At 36.5% G+C, this 13396-nt stretch overlaps 1 long non-coding RNA gene across 1 annotated transcript in view; it reads right to left on the reverse strand.

Moving 5' to 3' along the window:
* Window positions 1–13396, reverse strand: part of LOC109676122 (uncharacterized) — a 56131-nt gene that overhangs the window by 39813 nt on the left and 2922 nt on the right. The window contains exons 2-6 of the long non-coding RNA XR_012445420.1: window positions 7354–7450; window positions 5954–6063; window positions 2841–3065; window positions 1167–1238; window positions 1014–1075 (exon numbers count right to left, since the gene is read on the reverse strand). This is a non-coding gene — a long non-coding RNA (uncharacterized lncRNA). The remainder of the gene's footprint in view (window positions 1–1013; window positions 1076–1166; window positions 1239–2840; window positions 3066–5953; window positions 6064–7353; window positions 7451–13396) is intronic.

Here is a 13396-nt window from a genome sequence, read left to right on the forward strand (position 1 = left end):
CAACAAAATTAGAAATAAGGGCAAAATAGTTTCTGCTGCGTATTGGGGGGGATAGGGAGGGGGCAGAGTGGGTGGTAAGGGAGGGGGTGGGGGCAGGGGGGAGAAATGACCCAAGCCTTGTATGCACATATGAATAATAAAAAAATAATAATAATACACTATTATACAGGCCTATGGAGCCCAAGAATTTTCTAGTGTTAAAGAGAAGGCTGTTGAATTTTGTTTGCCAATAGCCACCAACTGTCCCATGGATACTACCTAAAAAAAATAGTGGATGAGTTTAATTTTTTGCTAAAGCTATTTGGATCTCAATTGAAGTTATATTTATCATAATTTTAAGCATATACACAAATTCTTGATTTAAAGAAGTTTCAAAACCTTTTGAAAGCTAGAAAAGCCTTCTTGACAATACAGAGTATAAGCTAGGAAACAGAAAATGATAAGAGTAAAGCAATTCTGATTAGATTTTTTTTTTAAATCATTATTTTTAAATTCTCAATTCTAATTTCTCTTCTGTTCTTAATTTTCGATGACACATAATACTTGTGCATACTTATGGGATATAATATAACATTTCAATACACGTATTTAATGTGTAATGTTCAGATTAAGGTAATTGGCATATCCAGTCCTTCAAACATTCCTTTCTTTCTGTTGGTAAAAACCCTATTTGTGATTGAGAAGAATACAAAGCTCCACTGGGAGAACTGAATTAGCAAAATTGTCCATGGTGGTAATTATTATTTTCCCTTTCTTACATTTTACGATTTTCCATAATGAATCTATGCTGTCTATCTAACAGAAATTTAAATTTTAAACATAGTATAAATTTTAATTATCTATTTTAAATTGAAAATGCATGTATAGGTGAAGAAAGAAAAAAGATATTTAATTGTGGTGCAAAAAACACAGGATATAATGTTAAAAACAGTAAGTTAAGTGTAGGCATAAGGTGGACATCATTTAAGATAATTGTAAAATAGATCATAAACTTATATTCTATAAGAGATTACCATATAGCTAAATTCCTTCTGTTGTTTGTTGCCACTAACCACCAATGCAAAAGGTGATCCACCTAGACAAAAAAAAATAGTAGTTAATATGTACATATCAAGGGCAAGAGAGTCTAATTATATTGTACTTATCAAGTGAGTTTTAGGCATTACCTTTATATTTTCATCTCTTGTTTTTAGCTGGATGTATGGTTTACTAGGAGATGTAAACATGCCATGAACTGCCTACAAAAAAGAAAGAAAAGCTATAAATTTTCATCTTCAATAACCTGGAGAAAAGATGTTACTAGCTGAATAATTACTGAAAGCCGAAATCACTTTCAGTTTTTCTCATTCACCAGACATTGGCTCTTCATCATTTTCTAGCTTATACTGTAAAGAATCTGCTAGCTTTAAAAGACAGAACTGAGGGTTGGAGATTTAGCTCAGTGGAAGAGCGCTTGCCTGGCAAGTGTAAGGCCCTGAGTTCGGTCCCCAGCACCGGAAAAAAAAAAAAGGAAAAAAAAAGAAAAAAAAAAAAAAAAAAGACAGAACTGCCATATGATCCAGTGATACCACCCCTAGGCATCTACCCAAAGGAACATAAGTCAGAATACAACAGAGACACCTGTACACCAATGTTCACTGCAGCACTATTCACAATAGCCAAGCTATGGAAACAACCCAGATGCCCTACAAATGATGAATGGATCAAGAAATTGTGATATATATACACAATGGAGTTTTCCTCAGCCATAGGAATAATGATATGTGGTTTGAAAGTAAATGGATGCAACTGGAGGACATGATGTTACATGAAGTAAGCCAGTAAGCCAGGCTCAGAAAGACAAAGGCTGCACGTTTTCTCTCATACATGGAAGATAGATCCAAAAGGTAAGCATATATGCAAAAATTGGCATGATCATATGCAAACTCATGTGTAGAACATGTTACTAAGAGTTAACCACTCTATGGAACTCGGGGAAACAGGGAAAGAAAAATAGAAAGATAGCGCATCAGTAATATCGTAAGACATAACACTGTGAAGGTAGAAGACATAAGGATATGCATTGAAAGCTGCTGGAAAAGGGGGTTGGGAGATAAAGAGGTAAGAGAGAGAAATGGAAGGGGTTGAACAGACCAAAATAAAGTACACCCACAGCGTGGATAAACAGAAAAACACCTTTGAACATCAACTTAAATATTAATAATAAAGACAGGACTGTAAATAGGTATAGTGTGTGTCAGGGTTGGGGGGTATTTGCGGGACACGGGAGGGTGAATGAAGGAAAGGAATGTGAGGGTACATGGTTGATGGACTTCAAATACTTACATGAAATAGAACCAAGAAACCTCTTGCAATTGCTTTAAGTGGGTCGGGGAGGGAGGTGAGAGGGAGAGAGGATGGGGATGATCTAACCAATGTACAATATAAGCCTAATCAGAACTGTCACTATGAGTCCCCCTCTGTATAACAAATATATACTAATAAAAATTTTATAATAAAAAAAGAATCTGCTAGCTTTAAAACATGGGAATGGATCCATGCTAACATAACCTAGAGAATTTCAAATGACTGAAAAGTCAACCTAGATGAGGGTTGCAGGACATTCACTGTACCTTCATATTGCTGTTCTTCTGTGTTCCTCCAAATCAAGGTAAAAGGTAACATTCAGAGTAACCCTTCCTTGCTGTCATTATGCTACTTCTACCATTTTCTCTTATTTTCAAGAAAGATAAAAACATGTCTACTTCCTCTGGACTCTGAGCTCTGACAGGTTGAGTGCTACCCCGAAAGTAGAACTGTAAAGGTGCTGCAGTGACATAGTGATGGGAAGCAGACGGCACCTTCAATTGCAGCTCACTGTAATCGTCCAGAGTTGGGAATTCAATCTTGAAGATCCCATTTTGGGGGACAGTACAGTTTATGGTCTGGACATTGTCTGTTTCCTGATTTCCACTGCTCCACCTGGTCCAGGAACTGGTACTGTTCCTCTGTGTCACTGCTATTACTACATTATTGCTTCTTTCTTCAGGAGTCAATCGATTGCCATCAGAATGGGTGATCTTGACCTAATTGTCAAAACAAGATATTTTTAAAACAGGGAACAAGAAAAGCAAGGACTTAAGTTCAATTGAATCCAGTTTCCCATACTATTCCCATGAAACTGAACTACTTTCCAGATTCACTGACCCTTCTCTAGGAGGTGTCTGACCCCACAGTCTCTGCCTTTTAGTTCTATGGCTTCCTCATCTTCCCCAGCTCCACAACAACCTCCTTCACTTCATACCTCTGTTTCTGCATGCTCCCCTCAGTGTCCCTTTTGGGTCACCTTCCCACTCTAAACTCCCTCTAAATGTGGGAAATTGTCAAGGTCAAATATTCAATTGTCTATTCTTTACCCTTCCTCAAAGGTCTCAGCATTCCTATGGCTTCACTTGTCATCTATTTGTGTTTAGACCCCAAATCTAAAATCCCCACCCTCACCTTGCTCTGGAGCTCATAATATTCTAAAGTTCCATTTCTCTGTAGGAAATTTCTACTTGGATGCCCAGTCACCTCAAATTCAGCACATCTAAGAATAAGCAACCATTTTGCTTTTTCTGTTTTTAACTGACACCATAATCTTTATTATTATTATTATTATTATTATTATTATATTGTCCTGACATTTACAAAAGTTCTTACTATTAATAGATCATGGTTGAATTCACCTCCTCCATCGTTTTCCTTTATCTTCCCTGCCTATTACTGGAATAGTTTCAATAGGTCTCATTTTTCCATTTACATACATGTGTAGATAACATTTTCACTACACTCACCCTCCTATTTCCTTTCTTCAAATCCTCCACCCTGCCACTAGTATCAACCCCCAGACAAGACCTGTTTACCTGCCTGTTCTCCATTTTTGAAAAAAGGGAGATATCTCATCAAATCTCTGATGATGTTAACTACTTAATCTATGCAACTGTAAGTCTACCAACTTTTCTGGATTTTGCTTCTTGTATATTTGGAATTATGAGAAGTACAGTGATATCGTAAATATACAGAGCAAGAGATGTCTGGAGATGAATTAAAAGAAGAATATAGGGGCCAGACTGTGGAGGATTTGACTTGCCATGTTTACAAAGTTGGACTTTTACAGGCAAGTGTAAAAAAAAATTTTAAATAAATAACGTTTTGTTCAAAAAAGAACAAGACACTTTTTTTTTGCTTAAGATAGCTATACAGAGAGTTTCACCATAACACTTCAATCTATATGTGTTATTATAACCCAAACTGCTTCATACCCCCTATTTTTCTTTCCTTTTTTTTTTTTTTGGCAGCACTGTGGTTGAACTCAGGGCCTCACATTTATAAGGCAGGTGCTCTACTACTTGAGCCACTCCACCAGCCCTGTTTTGTGTTGGGTTTTTTTCAACATAGGGTCTCACGAAGCACTTGCCCCAGTATGGCTTCGAACCACAATCCTCCTGATCTCTGCCTCCTGAGTAGCTAGGATTACAGATGTGAGCCAGCAGCACCCAGCTGACACCACAATTCTTCCAGACTTACTATCTCTGAATTTTCCCTCATTCTCTCCACTTCTCAAACACCAAGTCCCATATTTTTTCTGCTCCCTCCTCTCTACCAGCACAACTACCATCAACAAGGCTCTTCCTGGCCTCACAACTGGGCTGTACATAGCCCTGCTCAGTCTTTCTAGAAGACTCTCACCATATCCCACCCATGTTCCTAAGTCTTCTAGGTTTCTCACTGCCCACAGGACAAAGTTTAAACCCCAGGTTTTCCTCCTGTTTTCCCACTCCTGGACACAACCCTCCTGTCCAGTCACTATTGTATGAATATGCCCTGATCTTGCCAACCAGAGCTCCAGTTCTTTCAGCTCATCTTACTCTCTACCTCCCACTGCCGTGTCCAAACATTTAAAACACTAACAATCTTGAAATACATCATTTAGAGCTTCCTTTCTCATAAAACATCCCTTAATAACCCCCACCCCTATCCCCAAACCAGTGCTCCCTCAGTGAACTCCCATTGTTCCACTCTACTCATTTGGAAATGATCATTTGCAGCTTCACAGTTTTTTACTTGCCTTTCAAACTATCTATGTTACCAAGGTCATTAAAATCAGGAACTACCTAAAACTTTTCTTCATATATTCAAGAAGAAGAGACTCCCCCACTACTTTCTTTAAATTAAGGGACTAGCAAGCAGGCATGCCAATCTATTATTTCTATAAGTAACATTTAGTTGGAACATAGCCACTCTCTTTTGTTTATAAAATGGCAGAGTTGAGTAGCTGTGACAAGAGACCGTATGGCTTACAAAGCAGAAAATATTTAGTGTCCAATGCTATGTAGAAAAAAGTATACCAGTCCCTGCTTTAAATCCCTATAGAAATTAATTCATGATCCTAATATTACATTGCCTGGAATTGTACTTCTATGCTTAGTTTCTTGTCACCATCACAAACACTGTGAACTTCAAGCTAGGGACTGGGTCTTTCTTAGCTTTTCAAGCCCAGCCTAGCACAATGTCTTGTACACCACCAAAATTTACTCAGGTAATATTACTTCAACAGTCTCTGAAAAAAAAAGAGTATATTTGTTGATAATTTTGAATACTATATCTTTGCTACAGCTAAAAGTACTCATTCTAAAATCAAGTTTAAACTAAGTTTATGATTGCCCATTAATAAAAGCCTCAATAAATAAATCTACATTGCTTATTAAATAAATTTTCAGGAAAATATTTTTGTTGTTGTTAGGACCTACTTTAAAAAAATAATATTAGACAAAGGCCATTTGTAAACAATTCTACGTGTCTCACACATCTAAAGAGGAAAAATAATTATCTACTTTTTGGGTTAAATTTTTAAATAAACATGGAAAATATTATTTCCCTTTCATTGAATTGAACTTATTACTACAGACTTGTAAGAAATATACCAACTTACAGTGGCTGTGAAGTTGAGAGATGGCTTCAAGACAGTAGAATAATCAAAAAATTCAATGATGTAATCATGCTGCTTGAAAAACACATTGGCACTTGCATTTCTTGAGACACCTATTTGGAGAATTGCACAATTTACAATGCAAAAATATTATTTCACCACAATTTCTATCCACCTAATTTCTCCATATATGCTACTTGCCAAATGGGTTTGAGGGGATTAAGAAATCAGAGGACTCAAGCCTTGTTTCCATATTGGCTTTGACACTAAAAGAACCACATCATTCTATTATGTTCTTTACAGACTCCTAAACACCCCTACTACTCCATCAGTGACATGAACATCAGCAAACTAGAGCTACTGAAAGAATGGTACTTTGCTTGTTCAGTAATTGGTTAAACTTGTTGAAATACTGACAGGTTCTAATAATTAATCTTTTTCCTTTTATTTTCTTTTTTCCAGTATTGGGTTTGAACTCAGGTCCTTGTACCTGCTAGACAGGAGCTCTTCCACTTGAGTCACACCCCTAGCTCTTATTTTATTATTAAAGGAGAAAACTATCTAGTTAAGATGTCAGACTAAGTGATTTTTAAAAAGAAAGAAGAAGGAGAAACAGAGAAAAAGAAAGAAAGGGAGAGAGGGAGGGGAGGGAGGAAGAAAAGGGAAGAAAAGAAAGAGAGAAGAAGAGAGAGAAAGGAAGGAAGAAAGAGAGAGAGAGAAAGAAAGAAGGAAGATAGCTTTTCTTGTGGTTTCAGGCTGAAAAATAAAGAAAAGAGTAGAAATGCAAAGTATTGCAAATAGCTATCACATGATTGAAGTACAGACTTGCATAGAAAATAAGTTTCACTTTTATTATGAAAGAGTCCTAAAAGTTAAACTAGTTAATAGTTGTGATAATTTCAATATTCATTAACATCTTTAGAAAAGCAACAAATACCTCAAATGAAAGTGCTAGTTACACTGAGAGAGACGACAGAGGAGCAGCACATAGACAGCTTTACATTCACTTCAAAGTAATTCTGTCACTGTGGCTACAATTTCTATTGGCCCAGGGATAGACAAATCCATGTGTTCAGAATGCCCATCTGAAAAATCCATTACCTTTTTCATCTCTTCATCATTAAAAAAGAAGTTTGCAGATCCATTTATCTGTTTTGTTTAAAAGTTCAATTTTATTTTTCATTTTAGGAATTCAAACACTAGAAATAAAACTCACAACAATACAATGCTCTGACTGCATTTTAATCACTATAAGTGGGTACATTCTCACTTTTCCAATGCTTTTGGAAAGCGCTTCATTTTCTTATAGCCCACTTTTGTTAGTTCAGTACAAGATCTTGTTTCTAGAAAAAAAAAGTTTAAATTTTCCCCACTACCAGTGATAAAATATCTGCAAAAGTTACCTTAAATTTTTTTGTAATATTTTTCTTCTCTCCCCAAAACGACAGAGGTAAAAATGTAAGGATTATATCTCCTTTCACTGGCTTCCCATATGTATACCTGAAAAACAATAAACGGTTAGTTGTTTTCCTTTTTTATTTTATATTTTCAACATGAGAGTGCCAGAGGGATACAACGGATATACAATTTTCAGTACCATATTTTAAAAGTACATTATTAAAACTATACTTTTACTACAATTTTTTAAAATAAGCACAAACCAGGCATCATGGTGATGCATACCTGAAATCCAAGTATTCTGGAGGCTGAGGTTGGAGGGTTATGAGTTTAAGACCAGCTGGGACCTAACTGATGTCTACAGATATTTCATCTGACAACAGCACAATATACATTCTTCTCAGCAGCCCAGGGAACTTTCTCCAAAATAGATCATATCTTAGGGCACAAAGCAAGCCTCAGCAATTATAAGAAAACAGAAATAACTCCCTCCATTCTATCTGATCACAATGCATTAAAACTAGAACTCAACAACAAAAGCAATATCAGAAAATATGCAAATAATTGGAGACTAAATAACATATTGCTCAACTATCAGTGGGTCACGGAAGAAATAAGAGAGGAAATCAAAAGGTCCCTGGAGCTAATGAAAATGAAAATACCACCTACCAGAACCTATGTGACACAGCAAAGGCAATCCTAAGAGGCAAGTTTATAGCCATGACTGCATATATTAAATGGACAGAAAGACCTCCAGTAAATAACCTAATACTACATCTCAAATTCCGAGAAAAATAAGAATAAGCAAAACCCAAATAAAGCAGAAGGAGAGAAATAAAAATAAGGGCCAAAAATAATGAAATGAGACCCAAAAAAACCATACAAACAATCAACAAAACAAAAAGCTGGTTCTTTGAAAAAAATAAGCAAGGTTGACAAGTGCCTGACAAATCTGACTAGTTTACTAGTTTGGGAAAAGACCCAAACTAGTAAAATCAGAAATGAAAAAGGGGGGGGATAACAACAAATACCAAGAAAATCATCAGAGACTGCTCTGAGAACCTATATTCCAATAAATTGGAAAATCTTGAAGAAATGGACAAATTTTTAGATACTTATGACCATCCAAAACTGAGCCTGGAGGATATTAATCACCTAAACAGGACTATAACATATAATGAAATTGAAGCAGCAATAAAGAGCCTCCCAAAAAAGAAAAGTCCAGAACCTGATGGATTCTCTGCTGAATTTTACCAGACCTTTAAGGAAAAACTAGTACCAACTCTTCTTAAACTTTTCCATGAAATAGAAAGGAAGGAACACTGCCTAACTCAGTCTATGAAGCCAGTATTACACTAATCCCAAAACTAGACAAAGACACATCCAAAAGGGAGAACTATAGGCCAATCTCCTTAATGAATATTGACATAAAATTCCTCAATAAAATAATGGCAAACTGAATCCAACAACATATCAGAAAGATTATTCACCAAGAGCAAGTCGGCTTCATCCCAGAGATGCAGCGAGGTTCAACATATGCAAATCTATAAATGTAATACAGCACATTAATAGAAGCAAAGACATAAACCACACTTGATCGTCTCAATAGTTACAGAAAGTCTTTGGTAAGATTCAACACTATTTCATGATAAAAGCTCTAAGAAAACTAGGAATAGAAGGAATGTACCTCAATATTATAAAGGCTATATGACAAACCTATAGCCAACATCATACTTAATGGGAAAAAACTGAATCCATTTTCCCTAAAGTCAAGAACAAGACAAGGGTGCCCACTCTCCCCACTCCTATTCAACATAGTCCTGGAATTCCTAGGCAGAGCAATAGGGCAAGAAGAAGAAACAAAAGGAATACAAATATGTAAAGAAATAGTCAAAGTATCCTTATTCACAGATGACATGACTTTATTCCTTAAAGACCAAAAAAACTCCTAGATACCATAAACAGCTTCAGCAATGTAACAGGATACAAAATCAACTTACAAAAATCAGTAGCCTTTCTCTACACCAACAATGAATAAATTGAGAAATAATATAGAAAAACAATTCCATTTACAATAGCCTCAAAAAAAATCAAATGCTTAGTAATAAACTTAACAAGGAATGTAAATGACCTCTACAAGGAGAACTACTAACCACTGAAGAAAGAAATGGTCCAAACAATGTATGTACATATGAATAAATGAATTAAAAAATGAACAAATTTGGAAAAATATCAGTAATCACTGGAGTAAATAGTTAATAGCATTTTATTATTCTATACTCTAATTTTGTGTACACTTAAACTTTTTCATAATGAAAAGGTTTTTGTTAAGGCATGTATACTGAAATGATTTTAAAGGATTATGCTCATCTATTTCCCTTAAGACTATAGGGCATAAGAAACTGAAATAAAAGATAATCTAGGTTTTCAAATCAGATCACTTGCTGTGCAGTGATAAAAGGGGATAGGGTAGGGATGATTGGGCTTAACTGAGTAATGATTGGAATTCTTTTTCCACTGTTATGTTGTTTGGCAATCAAGTCCAAAGGTGGGGTAATTTCCCTAAGCCTGCATCATAGCAGTCATTGTATACCTTCCCACGTCTAAATAATCAAAATGTCAACTATGAAAACAACAACTGTAAAACATAATTGAAGACATCAGAAATAAAGAGGTCAACAGACAGACACCTGACCCCAGTCCAATCCCACACAAACTTTGGACAGTCCTTGCTATAATTTGGATTTTAAATGTCCCTAAAGGCCTCTTTTTTGTGTGTGTCTGTGGTACTGGGGTTTGAACTCAGGGCCTACACATTGAGACACTCCATCAGCCCTTTTTTGTGATAGGTTTTTTTTACAGATAGGGTCTTGTGAACTATTTGCCCAGGCTGGCTTTGAACCTCAATCCTCCTGATCTCTGTCTCCTTAGTAGCTAGGATTACAGAAGTGAGTCATCAATGCCTGGCTTCCCTGAAGGCTTTTTAAGGAGGAAAGTTTATTTTGGCTCACGGTTTCAGAGATTTCAGTCAATGGCTACTTGGATGTGTTGCCTTGGAACTGCGGCATCACAGAACATCATGGCAAGAGTGCATAGCAGAGCGTATTTGTTCATCTCATGGGTAGCCGGGAAGAGAGATGAAGAAAAGGGACTAGAGGATTAACATTTCCATCAAGAACACACCCTCAATGACCTAACTTCCTTCCACGAGACCCATCTCCTAAAAGTTCAGCACCTCCCAATAGCACCACAGGTTTGGGACTAAGCCTTTACCACCTGGGCCTTTGAGGGACATTCAAAATCCAAGTTTTAATGAGTTATATTTTTAAAGCTTAAATTCATAAAAACATAATGTAATGAAAGTTGTCAGGGGTTAGAAGGAGGGTGAGATGGAGAGTTGTTATTAAATCTGTATAAAATTTTAAGTTATGTAAGAGGAATAAATTCTGGAGCTATGCTGTACAATATGATGTCTACAACTAATGAGGCTGTACTATCCACTTAAAAGGTCAAGTGGCCCCGGTGCTGATGGCTCATGCTTGTAATCCTAGCAATTTGGGAGGTTGAGAATGGGAGAACTGTGGTTCAAGGACAGCCCAAGCAAATAGTTTGCCAGCCCCATCTCCAAAATAAACAGAACAAAATGGACGGGAGGTATGGCTCAAGCAATATAGCACCTGCTTTGCAAGTGTGAAGACCTGAGTTCAAACCCCAGTCCCACCAAAAAAACATAAATAAGTCAAGAGGGTAGATCTCACATTAAATGTTCTCACAACAACCAAGGAGATGGATGTGTCTAATAGCTTGACTGTGGCAATAATTTCACAGGTGCAGGCAACTAGCTAACCTCATCTAACTGGATGCATTAAATGTGTGCAGTGTTTTGTATATCAATTTTGCCTTAATACAGTGTTTTTTAAATTCTATTGAGTTCGGGGTTTCATTTCTGACCATTAGTTCCTGAGGCACTATGCCTTTTGTTAGTCATAAAATATATGAATGTCTAGGTAGAAAGAATTCTGGGACCCAAAAGGACTATCAGGAAGGGCTGATTCAATAACACTGTGGTTTCACATGCACTTAGGACAGATTTGAACCTTAATCTTCTAATCTGCCTGCATCACTCAATTTTCAGTTGCTTTGTATGCATTTTTAGCTCACTTCTGAAGGTCATTCTGTTTCTTGTATGATTCCCTCAGTTGGTATACTATCTGCTCCATTGATGTTTTATATTTGCAAATTTTGACTTAAATTTCTCTGAAGTCGAAGAGATAAAACTATGTTTCCTTAAATTTTTCAGGATATTTAAATTTTAGATATCATCTCTGCCAGGCTTTCACAGAGGCAATATTAGTTACATCTTTTTTTTTTTTTAGTGTCCCCCTCCATCAAGGAAAACTAACAAATGAAATGCCACATAATTTGTAAACAACTAACAATCTCACATTTTATATACTTACCATTAAAATGATTTTCAAGACTAACCAAAATTGTGCTCAAAAGTTTTAAGATATAGGGCTGGGGGCATGGATCAGTAGTGGAGTGCTTAGCTGGCAATCCTGTCCCCAGGTTCCAGCCCCAGCACCAGGAAAGAAAGGGAAGGAAGGGAAGGAAGAGAAGGGATTGAGGTAGAGAGAGATGTAGAGTTAGAAGGAGGGATAGAGGAAATTAGTTTTAACATGCAAAGGAAACACACAAGGTATAGAAAATAAGGGAATTATAAAGAAGTATCATCCTAGGATTTGAATACAAGGAAAGGCAATACATCTTAATTGTAATAGTGACTGTTGCTGACCTTAGACATATCACTTCATTCAATTTCCATCTATTAGTTCTCCTCTTCAAAATGGCAATAGTAATACTTGTGAGCTGAGGATACAGCTTAGCAGTAGAGTGTTTGCTTACCACGTGTGAGGCTCTGGGTTCAATCTGTCAGTAACAGGCAGACAGACAGACACACACACACACACACACACACACACACACACACACACAAATATGCTCACATGTCTGTATGAGGTAAGAATTACACAATTGTCAAGTTGTAGAGTATTGAGGAAAATCAAACTCTGCTATGAAAATCATGAACGTATGCTTTCATATAAACATGACAGAAAACTGCACCTTTCCCATCTTATTTTGTTTTTATATTGATCACTGTCTGAGGACAACTGACAGAACAGCTGCCTAAATAAAATATGGGGAAAGTGGCTCAGCTTTTCTGAGCCACCCCCACCCCATACAGGGGCTTTTCTTCTCTTTTCCTCTCTGCTAATAAACCTCTGGTCTTTTGCTCAAAAAACAAAAAAAAATAAGAAGATATGGGAAAATATCCTCATGGAGCACAGACTAATTTTAAAATTCCTTCCTAAAAATATTACCACTCTTCTATGGGAAATACATTATTCATTTAAAACTTGCTCTCTAGAATCTATAAATAAAAATATTCCCCCTAACTTTCATAACTGCCAGGGCAGTACTTTATTTTTCCTTGGACAGTATTAAGAAATATTTCCTTCAGGGTACTTGTATGCTCCTTGAATGCAGAAGGCATATTTATATACCTTTCATACTCCCATAGCAACCAGGACAGGGCCTGACACATAATATAGGGCTTCAAAAATATCCATTCTCTCTACTCAGAGCTGGAAATGGAAGATAAGTCAAAATTCCAGATCTAAAGCAATGACTCACCTACTATTAGAGTGTCTTAGATAGCTCTAAAACAATGTGCTACAGTAAAGAGGTATACAGCATACACAAAAGCACTGAGTAAGGAAAAGATTATCAAGGAATCATTAAATAAAAGGTGACATTTACCAAAAAGGACAGATAGGAACTCACCATACACATAAACAAACAGGTGGAGGGAACAACACAAGGCAAACATGATATGTGCAAGGATCAGTGAACAGAACAGTGTGTGATGCACACAGAAGGTGGCAGCCATGGAGAAAGACGACACTGAAAATGTGCACTGGGTATCAAAGATTAATACAGAAAAAGAGTATATGTCAATAATTTTATGTTGGGTAGGTATGCAATTGA

The sequence above is a fragment of the Castor canadensis genome, chromosome 1 (assembly GCF_047511655.1).
Source record: "Castor canadensis chromosome 1, mCasCan1.hap1v2, whole genome shotgun sequence".
NCBI classification, from domain to species: Eukaryota; Metazoa; Chordata; class Mammalia; order Rodentia; family Castoridae; genus Castor; species Castor canadensis.